The sequence below is a fragment of the Phoca vitulina genome, unplaced genomic scaffold (assembly GCF_004348235.1).
Source record: "Phoca vitulina isolate PV1807 unplaced genomic scaffold, GSC_HSeal_1.0 scaffold81, whole genome shotgun sequence".
NCBI classification, from domain to species: domain Eukaryota; kingdom Metazoa; phylum Chordata; class Mammalia; order Carnivora; family Phocidae; genus Phoca; species Phoca vitulina.
In genome coordinates this window covers 2,036,659-2,049,538 of record NW_022589784.1, presented here as the reverse complement: position 1 = coordinate 2,049,538, position 12,880 = coordinate 2,036,659, and the positions used below count along the sequence as shown (strand labels likewise).

The 12,880-nt window shown below is 53.8% G+C and overlaps 1 protein-coding gene across 1 annotated transcript in view; it reads right to left on the bottom strand.

Annotated features, from left to right (window-relative positions):
- Positions 1–11,512, bottom strand: part of LOC116625691 (zinc finger protein 14-like) — a 20,630-nt gene extending 9,118 nt beyond the window's left edge. The window contains exon 1 of the mRNA XM_032394467.1: positions 11,375–11,512. The gene's annotated coding sequence lies outside the window, so the exon portion shown is untranslated. The remainder of the gene's footprint in view (positions 1–11,374) is intronic.
- Between the last annotated feature and the right edge of the window lie 1,368 nt (positions 11,513–12,880).

The window sequence follows — 12,880 nt, the reverse complement described above, 5'->3', positions numbered from 1 at the left end:
TTGGAAGGCAACAAGGTCAAGGAGCCTGGTGCAGTCCCCTCTATCCCCGCAGAGGCAGACACGACCCTTTCCCTGGATCAGGTGGACTGTGAGCATGGACACTGGGACCAGGGACCTGGCACACCTGGTGCGTAAGAGGAATTCCAGTTCTGGAAGAATCATGGAAGTCATCAGGGCCTCAAATATATACCTCAGTGCCCAGAATTCAAAGGAGAAGGGCACCAGGAAGAAGAGCCCCTGAGGGACTGATGGTAACAGAGCCCAGGGTGAGTTTAAGGCGGGGGCAGTGAATGTGGTGTAGAGGGCACTTTCGGGCAACAAGCTTGAACAATGGAAAGATAACCAGCAAGGCAAAGGCCCACAGTGACCACACAGCTTAATATAAACAGGTTCATTAAGTGACCTACCTGGAAATGGCCATAGGCCCTAAGTAACCAATGCGCTACTTACAACCAGGCACAGTTACCAAAACAGGAAAATTCCACATGTTCCCATACTTCCTCACTCCACCGTGTAACTCTAGCTTGCCCCTCAGCACCGCCTAGGGGCAGCTTCTCCTTTACTGTCCTGCTGGCTCTTCCCTTATGGTGTATTCAATAAACTTCTATGTCTATTGTTCTACCTTGGGTGAATTCTTTCCCCACCCATGCCACCAGCTCCACCAGATCAGGTCGCCCCACTTTGGTGACCACATTTAGGGACCTTATGCTGTGCCGGGCCTCTCGCCAAATTCTCCAGGAATTTCATGGGAGTTTATCTTGGTGGACCAACTCTAGTACTGCTTGGGGAACTGACGACCTCCAGCTGAGGTTATTCCTCGGTGATGATCCAAAGCCCCAAGGGGAGCCCAATTAACCACCCTTGCCCAAAAAGGTGAGGGATTTTCCCTCTTGCCCTTCGGCGGGATCCTCCCCTACCTCTCCTTTCTCTTTTTAGCCCCTCAGCTGGTCTAACCCTAGTACTCCTCAGACAACCGAAGGTCTTGGTGAACACATCGGACTGTGCATGCCTATGTGGGTGAAGGACCCCTTTCCTCTCCTCTCCCGCATCGCCTGAGACCTCCATTCCCAACATGTGGCGCAGCTGGCAAAGGCAGCTCCTGCAAGGTGAATCTGCACATGTTATGTATTCTGTGGGACCCTTTCCTGACGCTTGCTGACTCTCAGCTGCCTTGCTTTTTGGAGACCAACCCCTTAATTTCCTTGTTCCCTTATATTCAGCTGTGATCTTGATCTACAGACAAACACGTTCCTATGTGTCTGCATGGTGAGTCCTCTCCTCTTTATTTGACCCGGTTTGGCCACCCGATGTCTGGTTCCCCCTGTTGCTGGGGACAACCCAACAGGGATTACTACTGCTATCTGTTGCAACCCTTCCTTGGTGGAACACCCCTCTGGGAATCAGCAGCAGGTCTTTCCCATTATAGGAAATAAAATGGCTGGTTCAGCAAGCAAAATTGCAGTCATAAACCTTATGAGTAAAATAAAAAACAAAAACCCATGATCACTTCAACAGACACAGAAAAGGCATCTGACTAAACCCACGACCCTGTCATAACAAAAGTACTCAACCAATTAGGAACAAAAGGGAGCCTCCTCACCCTCATAAGGGGCAGCTAGGAAAAGCCCACACCTAACAATTGAACAGACACTTCTCAAAAGAAGATACGCAAGTGACCAATAGGTTCAGGAAAAGATGCTAGACTTAGTCATCAGGGAAATGGACATCAAACTACAAACAGATACCCCTTCAAACTCACTAGAATGGCTACAAAGCCGGGCGCCTGGGTGGCTCAGTTGTTAAGCGTCTGCCTTCGGCTCAGGTCATGATCCTAGGGTCCTGGGATCGAGCCCCGCATCGGGCTCCCTGCTCCGCGGGAAGCCTGCTTCTCCCTCTCCCACTCCCCCTGCTTGTGTTCCCTCTCTCGCTGTCTCTCTCTGTCAAAAAATAAATAAAATCTTGGGCACCTGCGTGGCTCAGTCGTTAAGCGCCTGCCTTCGGCTCAGGTCATGATCCCAGGGTCCTGGAACCGAGCCCCGCATCAGGCTCCTTGCTCAGCGGGGAGTGTGGTTCTCCCTCTCCCTCTGCCCCTGCTTGTGCCCCTCTCTCTCTGTGTCTCTCTCTGTCGAATAAATAAATAAAATCTTTAAAATAAATAAATAAAATCTTAATTAAAAAAAAAAAAAGAATGGCTATAAAGCCATACAAGGAAGAGCTGTTGAGGACGTGAGGGAGGGGGATCTCATGCATTTATGCTGCTGGGGATGGAAAATGGTACAGCCACCTGGGAAGAGTCCAAATGATGAATGTACCATTATCATGCAATACAGCAATCCACACCTAGTATCGTATCGATCGACCCAAGACAAGTGAAGATGAGCACCAACACCAACACTAATCTCCATATACTCTCAGCAGCTTGATTCATAGTAGCCAGCAAGTGAAAACCACCCAAAGGCCCACCAACTCTTTGAAAATAAACGAGACATGACTAAAATGGAGTCAGGAGTCCACAGAGAAAGCACCCAAACCGTTCCCTCAGGGCCAACTGCAGACTTAACAGGGACAGATGCACATTACAAATCTGCACCACCTTACCTTCCGCGCAGGAGGAAGGAAAATAATTTCCCCGTGTGGCAACAGGCCAGCCAATGACAGAGCCACATGCCAGCCAATGAGAGACAGCCACAGCTTAGCCAATGAGAGACAGCCACAGCTCAGCCAATGAGAGACAGCCACAGCTCAGCCAATGAGATGCAGCCACAGTCCAGCCAATTGGAAGCCGCAACACATGGAACCTCCAGTTTGCTCCAATGGATGTTTTGTACAGCAGGACCCTCCCAATGCCCCCCTCCTCTAAAAAGGAGCATGCTCCCTTTCTTCTCCAGACTTGCCTGTGGTTTTGCTGGGGCTTCCTTGTATTATATTACAATTTTCTGATATTCCCAGATAAACACGTTTTTTCTTTTTTAAAGATTTTATTTATTTATTTACTTATTTGAGAGTGAGCACAGTGGGGGAGGAGCAGAGGGGGACAGGGAGGGAATCTCAAGCAGACTGTGTCCTGAGCACAGAGCAAGGCTCAATCTCAAGACCTCAAGATCATGGCCTGAGCCAAAATCAAGAGTCTGATACTTAACCAACTGAACCACCCACTCACCCCCCGATAAAACAATTTTTCCTGTAAAAATAACTGACGGCTTTATTTTTAAGGTCAACATTCCTTGGTGATCATGCACGGACCCAGAGAAGACCCCACGTCTCCAAGCTGCTGAGCAAACAGGTGCGGGTCCCACGGAGCCCACTGCGCCCACTGCTTTCTCCCCCCCGAGCTGGAGGGCACTTTGTCCTGGGATCAGAGCCCCGCTCCCCGTCTGCGCTCTGCAGGGTCTACAGGGACCTGGGTTAGGGGCTTCTCCTCTCTGACACTACTCATTCGGCTTTTGTTCCCCTCCTTTTCAGAACTGGCCTGTTCCTCTCGGATCTGGAAATGCGCTGGCCTTGGTCTGATTTCTTCTGTAAGGACCAGTGATTAGAAGTTTTTATTCTGGTCTAGACAAAACCACTAAGAATGGATTCCAGTCATCAAAGCGCCGTGAGGGGCACCCAACGGGGACCCTGGCCAGTTTTAGGTTTCAAAACCATGGTCGTGGTGCACCTGGGCGGCTCAGTTTAAAAGCGGCCAAATCTTGATTTTGGCTCAGGTCATGAGATCAAGCCCCAGGTGAGGCTCCGCGCTGGGCATGGGGTCTCCCTAAGACTCTTCCTCTCCCTCTGCCCCTCCCCTCCCCCACCATGGCCTGCTAGCAAGCTTTCTCTTAAAAACAAAAAACATGGTCTCTCCTAAAATGCATTGCTAATAATTTAACCAAATGAACTAAATGTAATTTAAAACTACAGTGGCCTTTATGGGGAACTTCCGATCTCGATCTCCACAAACTTGTTTTATTGATAACTGAATTAGGAAGTCATGATTCCAAAACACTGAATACGATACATATTTTAATCGGTAGCTCAAGACTTGCAAATATTTTCAGGAAGCTAAGTGCCTCCTTACAAAAGACTATTTGAAATTAACTGAGGCAAACAACTGAAAGAAGACAAGCATGTTTTGAAGCATGTTTTTCTCCTGCCCAGCTTCACGGTCAGGTCCGCAGACCCGCGGGAGCCGCCCTGCCCCCCGCCCTGCCTGCAACCACCTCCCTCCACACTCTCTGCTGACCTTCCCTTTTCTTCTGACCCTGCCCTTGTTCCCTCCTTACCTCAGCCTATTAAAGCCCAGCCTCCTTAAAGATAAGGCTTCTCAAGATCTAAACCCCCAAATGTCTCATGTTCCCTGGACTGAGGCAGAAGTGTCCTGAGCGACTGAGGACCCCCATAATCTTGCTGAAGAACATAACAGCGTTTCAACCTACCAGCCTGGTTTCCCAGATTTATACAAATTATAACACAGGTGTGTTGCTGAGGGCCAGGCCACATGTGGGGTGACACGGACCCAGGAGAGAGGAACAGACGCCTCACTTCTGGAAAGACACTACAGCACTCGCTGGAAATCCCCGCGGAGCAATTACAGAAGCTTTTCCTAACACTGCGGATTGACAACATCCAGTCCTCCACACGGAAGCCTGGTGAACCTGCGCGTGGCGATTACAAGGGACTCCAGCTTGTCTCCGATGCAATTTGGGGTCTTTCTTCACATGCGGAGTCTACCCAGGCAGCAGCTGACGGGCTGAGCCGGGATCGTTCTTTTTACTTAAAAGCACCAGGATGGAACGGGAAACCACGTCCACCGCGCATGTAGTTACTCTGGGAAACTAGCTCACTCACACCCCACAAGAAAGAAAGTCAGCTGAAATTCTTAATTTTCACCTCTGGCAACTGAAGGCCCCTAACAAACCAAATGCCTACTGGTTTGCCCTATTCCTGCAAAGAGCCACAACAGCTGAGCCAAGACTATTACCTGCAGCCCTCCTGCCGGCCATTCCCACTCCCTCCTCCTTCCCAGCGGCTCTTCCCCGAATTCCCTCTTGATGGGCTCGGAGAAACCTCTCTCCACACGGGGAAGGGCTCTCTGTCCTTGTGGACCCCGGAGCTACACTCTTGGTGTCAAGCAGCCCCCGCCTCAGGGAGCTCACATCGCTCCCATAGTTGGGGGGGGGGTTCTCTCATGAACCTCAACAGGTCCCCGCCTCTGACCCCGTTCCCCTGGTCTAGGCCCTGGGACACAGACACATTTTCACGTGAGCCCTATACCTCTGCTCACTACTGCTCTCATTCCTCAGAAAGGATCAGGCAGGACTTCCTTCTCCCAAAAAGGGAAAGTAATTCTAGAATTGGATGAAGGGACTCAACCTAATCGGGAATAAAATGCCCCTTCAACATGGTTTATTTATCCCGTGGCACCCCGCTGTCCCAGCTCCCACACGCTACTGACATCCATTCGCACTGAAAGCAAACATTCAATGTGATGAAACTACGCAGTGCAGGGGCGCCTGGGTGGCTCAGTTGGTTAAGTGACTGCCTTCGGCTCAGGTCATGATCCTGGAGTCCTGGGATCTAGTCCCGCATCGGACTCCCTGCTCAGCAGGGAGTCTGCTTCTCCCTCTGATCCTCCCCCCTCTCATGTTCTCTCTCTCTGTCTCATTCTCTCAAATAAATAAAAAATCTTTAAAAAAAAAAAAAGAAAGAAACTACGCAGTGCATTTCTCGTATTCCAGTTGATGAGGACGGCCAGTAGGAAAGGAGCAGAAATACACCTGGGCACTCCGGCCCTGGGCTGCACAGTCGTTCTGGCTTCTCTGGAATCTCAGAAGCCCATCTGGGTGACGGAAAGCTTTTGCGGGCTCCACTTTGTTAGTGGATGATTTCATTCTCTGCCCCCTTCTCAGACCTCTTCACAGGAACACAGAATCCACCTGGTACAGCTTTTTGCCTTCAAAGGCCATCAGGATCACCATGTAGGGCATCTGATCCGGGAACAGTCACTACATCTGGACCCACATGAAGCCCCCATGACTGCTGAACGCTGACAGCTCACCTTCTTTTTTCTTCTTCATTTCAGTTTTGTTAATGTACAGTGCGGTATTGGTTTCTGGAGCAGAATTCAGGATTCATCACTTACAACACATCGTGCTCATCACTGCAAGTGCCGTCCTTAATCCCCATCCCCCATCTAGCCCCTCCGCCACCTCCCTCCATCGATCCTCAGTTCCTTCTCTATTGTTTTTTTTTTTTTTTAGATTTTTATTTATTTATTTATTTGACAGAGAGAGACACAGCGAGAGAGGGAACACAAGCAGGGGGAATGGGAGAGGGAGAAGCAGGCTTCCCGCGGAGCAGGGAGCCCGATGTGGGGCTGGATCCCAGGACCCTGGGACCATGACCTGAGCCGAAGGCAGACGCTTAACGACTGAGCCACCCAGGCACCGAGTTCCTTCTCTATTGTTAAGAGTCACTTACAGCTTGTTACTCTCTCCCCCTTTTTTCCTCCCCCTTCCCATATGTTCCTCCGTTTTCTTTCTTAAATTCCACGAGTGAGACCATACGGTATTTGTCATGCTCTGACTTATCTCAATTAGCATAATACATCCCAGCACCATCGATGTCATTGCAAATGACACGATTTCATTCTTTCTAATGGCCGAGTGACATTCCGTTGTGTGGGGACACACCTCTTGTCCCTCCGCTCATCAGCTAACAGACACTAGAGCTGTCCCCGTCCTGTGGCTGTTGTTAATGCTGCCGCTGTAAGCACAGGGGCGCACGTGCCCCTTCAATCATAGGTTTGTACCCTTTAGGTAAGTACCCAGTAGTACAGTTGCTGGGTCCCCACCCCCATAGAATAGGGTAGTTCTATTTTTCACTTTCTGAGGAAGCCCAGGCCGCTCCCCAGCTCGGCGGCGCCGAAGCCTTCTCTGCAGACAGGCCGGGGCTTGTCCTGTGGCTGCAGTTCTCTGAGGAAACACCGTCCCCACCCGGGGAACGGCTCTCACACGTCAGAGGGATCGGGGCGCCCATGTTACCAGCCGGGGCTTCACCAGCTCCGCTGCGTGTGGTCGGGTTCACGCGTTCGCCGTGCGCACCACGCACAGTCCGCGGGCTTCGGGGCACACGCTCGTGTCACTACTCATACTCAACTGACAGGCTGGGGGGCGACCCCGCCCAAACACCGCGTCCAAAAGCCCTGCGGTCGGTCCTCCTACACTCCCGGCCTCCCCCCGGAGCTCCTACACTCCCACCACGGAGCTCCCCCAGGACGTCCGAGACACTGGCCCGGCCGCCTTTGACCTCCGGCTGACAGAACGAGATGGACTTCAATCCTGGGAAAGACTGATGGCTTCTATTCAAAACCACCATGCTCTGGGAGAGCAATGCTCACGGCGCCCGCCCAGGGGAGGAAGACGTCAGCAGGACCCCAGCCACCTGGAGAGGTCGTCCCCAAAAAGTCACCTCCAGGTTCTCTCCAACCTCGCTGGAAGGCCCGTCAGGATCTGCCCCCCGACCCTTGTGTGGCCACACTCCAGGGAAGGGGCTCCTGGCTGCAGGGGACACATCTAGACTCACAGCCCACCCTGCCCGGCCGTGCACACCGCGTGCGGACGGGACAGTAAAGATTTCCCGGAACGGCAGCCGACGACATCTGAGCCCCAGGCTCCCCGAGACGTCCGGCCCTGGCCTGGGTTCCCGAGCCTCACGGTCGCGTCTCCTCTCCTTCACGGAGACACAGGCCCTTGTCTGCATGCACAGCACCCTCGCGGGAGGGGGACCTCTTCTTGGGGTTCTGGCCTTTCAGCAACAGGCCCATGAGGATCCCGTGACAAATTCATCGTTCTCTTGCCTTTTCTCAAGTGTCAGAGGCTCTGAAATCACAAGTCTTTCCCTCACCTGAACTATTCACCCAAATTCACTGTCTCTCAATACACAACCTCACAGGCTGTCTTACTGGATAACATTTGGTTCCAACAGTTCTGTTGAAAACAGCATCCTTCAAAACATCTTTGAAGTTCTGCTATTTTTGCAAAAACTTCACCCGCTGAGCCCGTGTTCTGACCCGCACTGTCTCTTCCCAAAGGCCCCGGCCTCGTTCTCTCCCGGAGCTCCGCAGGATCCACGATGCTGTCCTCACGCTCGCCCGCAGCAGGGACCTCCAGGAGGCACACAGGGCCGCAGCTGCCTCCACGGCGAGAACGTTCCTCCCCAGGTTGGAACAGGGGCCAATAAACACTTCAGCTGGCTGCCTGCACACCTAGGGTCCTGGATTCTATCCATTTTGTCATTTGGAATTGTCTTGTTACTTCTGATTGTATGTTAAAGTTTTGTAATTTATTGCCTATGAATTTGAGAAACGATGCACATAATAAGTACACGCTCTGCGATCTCACACTCCTGATGAACACGGACTAGACGGCAAGCGCCTGAGAGTTTCTCCCTCCCGTCCTTCCTTGCTACTCAGCTGCGGCCTTCGCTGGTTTCCACTGCCATGCACGTTCCCTCCAACACACCACACGACAACCAGAAGACGTCCTTCCTGGCGCTGAGGGACAAACCCACCAAGTATGGCCAACCCGCCGCTTACTCAGAGATGCTTCCAAGGAAAGGTTTTGGTCAAATGGAGGAAATGTAGAAATGCACACAAGGAAAGCTCATTTGGGATGGAGTGGGGGGCCAGCAGGCCGCCCTTGGGTCCTTACTGGGGGGCCCAGCAGGAAGCCCAGCACCCTGCAAGTCTACACTACTTTCCCTGGGATTTCACCGCCCCAGCAGGAGGCAGCCAGCCTCCCCCTCCCACCACCGCCCAGCCAGGGAGGAGCCCCTGGGCTTCCAACTCCGTTTCTGCCAAGACCTTTGTGTTTCCATAGCCACCCCAGCCCCTGCTCTCCTCTGTAAGAGAGCCTTCCTCCCCTCTGTTCCTGAAATTGCCTGTGGTTTTGTGACCTTACACGTCCAGAATTGCAATTCTCTGCTATTCCAGAATAAACTCAGTTTTGTGGCAAAATAACTGACCATTTTAATTTTAAACTTACTAGTAATCAGAACAGTTGGCATTAACAGAGGGATGGACAAATACCCTGTCAGAAAACCGTGGAATGCAGGCACAGGCCCCCTGGTTTCAGGAAGGGAAGCAGGTGTCGTGGGGCAGGGGCAGCGATGGGGACACTTGGACGCAGGGCCAGGGAGGACTGCTTATCTACAGGGGAATAAGGAATCATTTCCCTTGTCAAGTTCATGGACCAGAACCTGTGGATTTCACTGTCATGGAAACAAGGAGAACACACACGGAGGAAGAACCAGCAGGCGTGTGTATGACCTGAGCGATGGAAGAGGTTTCTCATGGAACAAAAGTAGGGTGATCTACACAGGAAGGACGGGCAAGTGCAAGTGTATTGCAAATGTGAAGAGTCCATCCACGCGGACAACGGAGAGGAACAACCCCTGAGCTGGACAAAACACTATCAATACACAGAAATGAAACAGCACGGACATCCCCAGTGCGTGAAGAAAACAGAAGAAATCGGGAAGCAGACAGGTGGGTTACAGGTGACAAGAGGCTGGAAACGCTTCCATAGAAGGCGGAACCCCACAGAGGCCAGTGCTCCACCCCAGTGGGCAGCAGAGAAACCGATGTGTGACCCCAAGCAGATGCCGTGTCCCGCACCCGCGCTGGACAAAGTGAAGCCGGACAGCTCCCGGCGCCGGACTGACAGGCATCAGCCCTGACGGGGGACGCACACACTGCGTGTGCGGCTGCTGGTCAGTTCTCACTTCCTCGCCGTCTACGGTACGCAATTCCCCCAGCGTGCAGGTATTTACTATGGATTTACACCTAGTCAGGACTGACTACAGCAGCAGTGCCGACGACAGCAGAGGATGAACGTGGGGACCCCGCGCCCCACAAGGCCCAGAATGGAGAGTTCACTGGGCGACCCGAGCCACAGGCACCTGCCCAAGGGAGACACGAGGGCTGAGCAACCGCACGGCAGCCGTGACTTGAATGGGGGCACCGCTGACATTCTCCGACTGCACCTGCCACAGGGAAAGTCACGTGACACGCTGATGGCGGTGACGACCACCATCGAGCTGCCATCAGCAAGGGGCAGGGCACTGGTCCCCCTGGGGCAGCACAGTGGCGGATGCTAACAGTCAAGAATGTAAAGAACCTACCCCGCGAATATGGCCCGAAGACAAAAGTCATGTCGCCCACATGGACTCTCCCCGCTTGCAAGAGCCTCTCCGGACACAGGCGGGAGGAGCAGTGAGCGTGAGCCAGTGGGGACCAGCAGCCGGCTGCGCCCACACAGCACAAGAAACCCACCTCAGGCCCGCCTCTACAGAGGACAAGACTGTCCATGTAAAGATCCATCTATTGGTAAACAAAAGGCGCCCATCCACCTGCCTCCAGGAGTCAAGGCTTTGGAAGCCATTCCCGGAGATCTCCTTATCTCTGCCAATAGTTTTCCAGGTGGGACAACTCAACCTGGTGTAGTTTCTGATTCACGAAGGAGTGAACTCAGGTGGACGGGTTACGGGTCCACCGTGGGTCCCCCTGCGAGCTCAGAGGGCAAGGGGGTGCCCGGAAAGAGATCATTTTAGGCCCCCAGCTATCTTCCTCCCCCTAAGCCTTACGGGTTCTAACTGCCCTAGGACACACCTGGACAACGTCCTAGTACTGTCAGAATCACAAAGAAAAGAAAAAACAAACAAGAACAACAAAACCTCAGTCCTTAAAAATTTTAAGAGAACAAAGGGAACGCAAAGACTAACAGTCTCTACCAGGCCTGGAAAGAGCCAAACCGCATCAGAGACAATACATCTCTCACCGCTGCTTCAAGAGTAAGCGAAGTCCTGCATTCCTTCCCCGAGATAAGACCCCAAACCCCAAGCAGTGGATACCGGCTCTCAGAGCAGGCCCTTCGCCTCTTCCCCACTCCCAACAGTCACCTCTGCGGGATTAAAATGGGAAGTCTCAGCCCCCAGAGGAGCACTGGCTTCATCACCCTCACCTTGGATGCAGGTGTTCTAGGAATGCTTTCTACCTACTCTGGGCAACCTTACGCTCGTCTTTACAGGCAATGACCGAGCTCCCCTCTGAATATTCATCCTAACCCTGCATGAAAGAAGCCCACCCACAGCCGCCAGGGGAGCAGCGCATCTGAAGTTATTCCCTGCGGTCCCCTCATCCGCTGCAAGTCAAGTTTCCTTCGTGGGACAACTCACCTGGTTAGTCTCCACCTGTAAGTGCCCAAGGAGCAGGCTCCCGTTAGGTCGCACACCCGCCCGGATCCCAGCCTCCCCTCCCCCTCGTCGCTGCCTCCCTCCCCAGTCCCACCCGCCGAGGCCGCAGGTGCGGACCCAGGGGCACGGGGAGGCCCCCTACCGCGGCCGCTTCCACTTCGTCCTGGCTGGTTCGATCCACGCCTCCGGCCCCCGCGCTCACCATCTCGGGGCCGCGCTCCCGGACCTCCGGGCGTCCTCCCCGCCGCGCTCCGCCACACCTGGGCTGCGCAGGACTGGAGCGCGGCTGCCGGCACCGGCTGAGAGCCGCACCTACCAGGCTACCAGGGCCCTCCCTCGGGCCTGATTGGATGGTATACAGGCCCCGCGCTCCGATTGGGCGATGTTTCAGGTTCTGAGACCTGATTGGATGGGGTTTCGGCGTTAACTCCCCGGGGCCCTGATTGGGCGTTTCTCCGGGACACCGAGCTCCCCGCACCGTGATAGGACAGCCTGCGGCCCTTCACGTTCTGATTGGGCGGTAATCCCGGCACCGCCCCTGTGGCCCCCGATTGGGCAGATCTCCCAGGCCCCGCCTCCTGTGTCCTGACTGACAGGCTGGCGCTACCCGCGTGTCTCATCTGCCTGCCGGGAGTTCGGCTCCCAACAGAATGGACTCCTGGCCGGCCGACCCGCCTGCGTCCTCCTTCTGTCCCGGGAATCTGACTCAGTTTCTCCGCGGAGCCTCCCGCGTGCGGCGCCCCATCAGGATGCGACAGAGCAGAGGGGCCCGGTGATCCTTATGTCCGTGGTCGCCACGGGGGCGAGGGACAGTGCACCTGTTCCGTGTTTAAGCACATCTCAAGAACCGGTGACGTCATCGCAGGGAAGATGAGGTCTCCCTGGGTTTTGACCTGACCCTTTGACACCGCGAGGCCCCGCCCTCCATCCCCCCCTCCACTTCTCTAGCCTCAGGTCAGCCAAACGTGCCCCTGTCCGCCGCCCCCGTGGGACGTGGGACCCTGCGGCCCCAGCCAGGCACGGCCACAGGTGGGACACGTTAGAATACTCGGGTGTGTTGGGGCGCCTGGGTGGCTCAGTCGTTAAGCATCTCCCTTCGGCTCAGGTCACGGTCCCAGGGTCCTGGGATCGAGCCCCGCATCGGGCTCCGGCTCAGCAGGAAGCCTGCTTCTCCCTCTCCCACTCCCCCTGCTTGTGTTCCCTCTCTCGCTGTGTCTCTCTCTGTCATATAAATAAATAAATAAATCTTAAAAAAAAACAAAAAAGAATGCTCGGCTGTGCATTATATTCTGCAAGGAAAGTCACGGCAGATCAAGTCTGTAGTCAGTCCCTGTGAATGTGAAATGTAAAGGGCTCTATTTCCTTCTTCAGATGATGTCCGGATGTGGCAGAGCCGTGAACAGACAAAAAAACAACACTGAGTTTTACCCTTAAAAGTGGGAGTGCTGGGGCGCCTTCCGTTAGACGTCTGCCTTCGGCTCAGGTCGTGATCTGAGAGTCCTGGGACCAGCCCTACCAGGCTCCCCGCCGGCAGGGAACCTGCTTCTCCCTCTCCTTCCTGCTCGTGTGCTCTCTCTCACTGCCTCTCTCAAACAGACAAACAAACAAATAAATAAAATCTTTAAAAAAAAGTGTGAGCGCTATGGTA